This window comes from Rhyacophila brunnea, unplaced genomic scaffold (genome assembly GCF_057557595.1).
Source record: "Rhyacophila brunnea isolate RB1 unplaced genomic scaffold, BYU_Rbru_1.0 scaffold_21, whole genome shotgun sequence".
Classification (NCBI taxonomy): Eukaryota; Metazoa; Arthropoda; class Insecta; order Trichoptera; family Rhyacophilidae; genus Rhyacophila; species Rhyacophila brunnea.
This window is the reverse complement of record NW_028232871.1, coordinates 6,888,069-6,894,509: the sequence shown is the minus strand read 5'-3', so window position 1 is coordinate 6,894,509 and position 6,441 is coordinate 6,888,069.

Below are 6,441 nucleotides of genomic sequence, written 5' to 3'. Positions count from 1 at the left end.
TAGGGTGTCACAGAGTGTAAATACGATGTCATAGCTGTCATACAATATGTATGTATAAATGTTGGAATGGCATAGATTTGATCATAGACACTAAAACGCTCTTAGCATATATGTACCCGATCGTCATATAGTCTATTTGAACCTTTACTTGTGTTATATTATAAATTATATATTATTTACCTTTACACGAAATAAAGAATTTCATATAAAAAACATGGCAGTTGCATTTGAAAGAAACAACGTATAATTTTATTCAATTTATACTATTTTACCAGCATTTAACATTTTAAGTTAATTTGATAATGATTAATTCAGCTCCTTTTTCGCATAGGTATCATAAAATATAAAAATATAGAAGAATTGTGTTAATATATTATTTTAATACATTGTTTGAAACTAGATGAAATTCTATATATTATTATTATAATATAAAATATGACTATTATAAATAGTTTATAATATTATATTTTTAAATCACTTGGTTTTATAATTCACCACAATATATTAAAATGTGTTGTATTAATTTTAACACACCTATTTTAATATTTTTTTTAACTTAGGCAATATTTTTAATAACGTGGTAATACAACTTTAAACATGACTACTGTCTGCACGAAGGATACTTTCATATGTTGGCATTTTTACATAATACTTACAAAGAAACATTATGTACGTATAAATTGTTTTTACAAAATGCGTTCTATTAAAGTATATTATGTTAAAATATACAAGCCTTGTTGATAACAAAAACAGGATTTTTTTGACATCTGCAGCGTTATCAAAAATATTCTGAATACATGACTACACAAATAATTAGATTTCATTAGAAAGAGGCCAAAATTAATTGAAAGTCAAGATCAAGACGTAATAATGCTAATAACTAATCAGAACAAGAAATTAGAATAAAAAAAAATATTTAAAAATACATATGTTTGGTAACACAATAAGCATGCCCCCCCACATCCTGAAGCGGGCGGGCCCCACTTGAGCAGTGTGATGCTCTATAATAGCGTTTCCAAAATTTTATTCTACACGTAAATTATCTTTTAAGTATATCAATCGTCATTATCTCATCGAATTGCATTGCACAACAACGTATTTAAAAAAAATATATCTTTGAAGTAAAATTGTGCCGCAGGCGACTTTTTTACAATTAGAGAAAAATTATGATGTGTGTTTATCTCACTTAGGCTATGGCGGGATGCAATTTTTTTTAAATAGTAGGTATATTATTATAATATTGAGAATTTTTATCGTTGTATAAGTGAACTTTTTAAAATAATTGAACGCGTCCCCGGAAAAGGGGTCTATATGCAAAAACAAAATTGTTCATCTGATATATTATCAAATGTATTTATTATATTATTAATTATTATTGCAAATAGAAATATATTATTTGTTAATACTTATCAAAATTAACATTTTATTGGTAATAGCGTATTGGTAGTATGCGTGACTGGTAATCTTCAACAGTAAGATTTAAATCCGCTTATCATTTATTTTTTATTATTAAATAGGTACAGTTAAAAAACATGACACAGACACTTTTTAAATTATATATTTGAATTTAAATATATCAAATCAACCATATTATTATGATATATTATAACACATGTTTTCTTTTCATATTATAATAGTAATACGTCTATTAGTTGTCATATAATAATATGTATAATAGTATTGTATTTACCTAAGTACATTTATTAAGACATCCGGAAAAAGAATTTCAGTCAGATCGATGCAAAAAAATTATCAACGCAACAATTTGAATCATGGCCCCAACATCCTGAAGTGGGCCCCCAGGCCAGGATCGTTGGCGGGTCCCTCTACCTATCGCTAGGGTTAAAGTTAGTGTGATGCTATACAGAAGCGTTTTCCAAAAGGTGTTCCAGGTAAAATTAAGAGTATGCAGTGTATTTTTATCATTTGTTATATTCTTGAATATCAACACACAATAATCAAAATTTGTATCATACAACCACATGTTTTAAAATGTTAATATATTTAAAGAAAATAGCGCCGCAGGTGACTTTTTTTAACATTGGAGCAAATTTACGATGTGTGTTTATCTCACTATTAGGTCGACCCGTCACGCCCCCCTAGACCCCGGGCCCCCAGGCTAGAGCCCTGCTAGCCCCCTTTCCCCTTGTGGGAGCCATGATTTTAATTATACCTAAAACCAATTATTTTGATATAAGTATAATAATTATATATTAGTAAAATTCAATACACTTCAATACGCAATTAATAATCTTGTTAATTTTTGACACCCTGACAATGCTGATAAATATATTATTATTTTAGACAGTGTCGAATATAATCTGCCAAATTATTTGATAAAACGTAAAAAAATAATATATTTATGCATTTATTATCAGTTATGAGTATTATGACATAACGTCTGCGTTTAAATAAAATAATATTTAAATACATGTCATTAATTATACGAATAATAATTTTAAAAATATGATTTATTTCTTAGTTAGTTTTATATAATGTGTAGCTACCTACTATTAACTATTTTAATGTAATTACTTACAAATATTGTTATTATACTAGTTGCCTATTAGAAAACGAAATTAAGACGGCACTTGCAATGACACAAGTATTATACAACCATGGCCCCCACAAGGGGGGGGCTGACAGAGCTCCAGCCTGGGGGCCCTGGCTTAATGGAGGCCCGGCCTGGCAAATTGACCAGCCAAATGAGATAAACACACATCACAAAATTGTACTAATAGTAAAAAAATGTCGCCTGTGGCGCTATTTCACTTTAAGTAAGATTAAAAGCATAAATGGTTGTGCGATGCAGTTTTTGATTATCGTTTGTCAATATTCGATAACTCCATAATTCAAGTGGGTGTATTATAAATACAAAAAAATCGCTAAAAATACCCTAATTTTTACCTCGAACACTATTTGGAATCCACAACTGTAGATAGTCACACTGCCTCTACCTTTAGTGATAGGTAGGGGGGCCCGCCAAAGATTCTAGCCTGGGGGCCCACTTCAGGATGTGTGGATGTATGAATACAACTGAGGGGCAGAACAGCCTGTGTGTGAAAAAATGTTGCAGTAAAATAAAAATAATCTATCTAATAATCATTAATTTTATCATAATATACAAAACGTTTTTATTATATTAAATAATAATAATAATAAATGACCGATAATTAATATCGCGCACACCAATAATGTTTTTTTATTTACATTCAGATTGGCGGAATATAAAATAATATAATATTATCTTGTCAGATATCATAATATTATCACAAAAAAAAAATTCAAACACTAAAATAATAATAATACATTTTTGTATACCTATATGATATTTTACAATATAAATAGTTAGTTCTACTTAGTTAAAGGGCAAACATTATTTAAAAAATGAAAGTATATTGTAAAACTTAAAAAAAAATTAAAAAATATAATACACATAAGAGGATATATTATATACGATCATATTTTAATATTTATCGAGTGAATTAATTAATTATGAAAGCGGCCGAATAAGGGAGTAGTTCGTACAGAAAGACAATATTTTTTAGATACGAGGGTGGGTCAATAATCCCTTAGAAAAAAGCATTAAAACAGTTTTTATTTTTGTATTTTTTTTTATTTCTCAACATAATCTCCTTGGAGCTCAATACACTTGGTGAGACGTTTCTCAATATTTTTTAAACCGTCAGAAAAATAAGTTTTCGGAAAGTCCTCAAAATAAGCATTTGTCCGATCGATGACTTCTTCATTTGAAAAAAAAACGTTGTCCACTTAGCCATTTTTTTAAGTTTGGGAAAAGGAAAAAGTCACTGGGGGCTAAATCTGGCGAATACGGTGGGTGGTCGACCAATTCGAACTTCAATTCTTCAATTTTAGCCATTGATCGTAAACATGTGTGAACACGGGCATTGTCCTGATGAAAAAGGATTTTTTTCCTGTTTAAATGAGGCCGTTTTTCTTCAATTTTGTTTTTTAGCTGGTCCAATAAAGATGCATAATAATCCCCTGTTATTTTTTTTCCTTTTTCCAAATAGTCAACGAAAATAATTTCACGTGCATCCCAAAATACAGTAGCCATAACCTTACCAGCTGATTTTACGGTTTTTTTGCCTTCGCAATCCACTGCTTTGACTGTTCTTTCGTCTCGGGAGTATAGTGGTGTATCAATGTTTCATCTACAGTCACAAAGCGACGAAAAAATTCATCCTGATTGCATTGCATGAGCGACAACAGGGCTTTAGAGGCCACCACCCTATTGCGTTTATTGTCGACTGTGAGCAAACGCGGCACCTATCTTGCAGAAATATTTTTCATGCCCAATTTGTCATGTAAAATAGAAATGACGCTACCTTTTGAGATCCCTGTAACCTCAATTATCTCACTCAACTTTAATCTTCGGTCACTTAACACCATATCGTGGATTTTATTGATCATTTCTGGTGTAGTCACCTCTACAGGACGTCCTGAGCGTGGTTCATCCTTTGTTGATGTACGACCACGTTTAAATTCATTTAACCAGTTATAAATAGTTGCAAGTGAAGGAGCAGATATGCCGTGAACTAAATCCAACTCATTTTTTATTTCCTTTGCTGTTAACCCTTTTATATTAAAATGTTTAATAACAGCCCTAAACTCAATTTTCTCCATTTTCCATTTTTCCATTTTCCACAAGCAAATTTTTTTTTAAATGTACGAGAAACACACAACAACCCGACCAATCTGATTGAAACTTCGCAGCATACTGAATCGGTAGTGCCGCTGCATGAAAACAAACCGCTTACAGTACTAGTCACGCCACCTGTCGGCTTTTCTAAGGACTTATTGACCCACCCTCGTAACTTCCGGCCACGTGTGTACGCCTTGCAGTACGTATATCCATACGTCACTAATCTTCCTCAGTTTCCAGTTTTTCCATCTTCTCCCAGTCATTCTTCATAATACAATAAACCTACTCTTTTCTTCGTCTGTTTTTAAGTCCCTATCACTGGGTTATCCACCTTCCAGGATTTTTGGTGCTCTGCCATATTATAACATTCCTTCAATAGAGAAACCGTCCATCGCAGTCTTTGCAATACAATAGATCGATAGTTTTCTCTTCAACTAGATTGTCCAACTTATAGTTCATCTATATTCTGTAAGTCATACTTACTGTGTTGGTTCGTGTGTTTTAAGTAACAGTTTTCTATGAAAATCTGCTATTTTTCTTTATTATTCATTAGGTACCATGTTGTAAGTTAGCATTCCTTTTTCAACCCAGTATTTTAGATACCAGCAATCTCTTACAGTCGTACATGTCTCATTTGAATAACTACTATTATCAAATTGATCTAATTTCCTTCGGAGAGAGAATATAATTAATTATTCTAATAAGTACCTTATTGTCTATAACTATGATGATCAACTATTTTTGGAACATCATATTGGTATAAAACTTGTAACACTTGTAATTTATTATCGTTGGCATTGCGTTCGTTCGTTTTTCGAAAGTTTTACCCATGCCAAAAAACATTGTAACAATGATTTGAGTTTCCCCATCTCCACCCGCCATGTATATGCAGCCGCGGTTTGTGCTCAGCCGCCTTCCATGACGCTATAAACGTGTCAAAATGAAAAGATATTAGTGCCACACTTCCTTATCCTGAAGCGATTCTACACGGGACTGATGTATCAACCATGCACCTTAGTGCTTAGAAAGAGTTTTAGAAAATAAAAAGAATCTTGACTTACTCTGCCTTCATTTATCTTTAATGACATGAAGTGTCCTCTGTACCCGTGTACTGAAACTTTGCTGTAACAGAGGAGTCAGGAGTTGAAAGTGATGAATCTAAGGAGGGATTGGAATTATTCCGTCCTCCATATGACGCAGCAAATTTTTCGAATGCCTCAAAGTTGGCCTTGGTTGATATCAAGTCGGCGTGGCCAATCAACATTCTAACATTGAAATTAATCTCTCCAAACCAAAACCCGCCACGCACCACACCCGGTTTTAATCGGGCGTATCACGTGGCCCTACATTGGCGATGTGAAGCATCTAGTTAAGTTTTAGGCCGGTAATGCCCTAGGAGGAGACACCCAGGAGTCAGGACTAAGGTTGACTGAGGTTGGTTGCAACATTGTAACAATTATAATACATCAATACATAATATGATAAACTACTCTCGATAGCCGCCGATAGCAGCCTTCTGTATAGAATCGATGCGCAGACCGCTATCTTAGAAGCCCATTGCCAATAGCCATTTATCCGAATAGAATTTTTTTAATCCGCAAATCGTGTCTAAAACTTATTGTATTAACTTTAATTCCATTTTGATAAAATCATACTGATAGAGTTTATACTGATCATTTTATGAGGACGGTATTATAAAATTATCTTCATAAATTATCAACGCATAAAACAATATGCTGAGTTTTCTTTCTAATAAATATAGAAATAATAGTTAT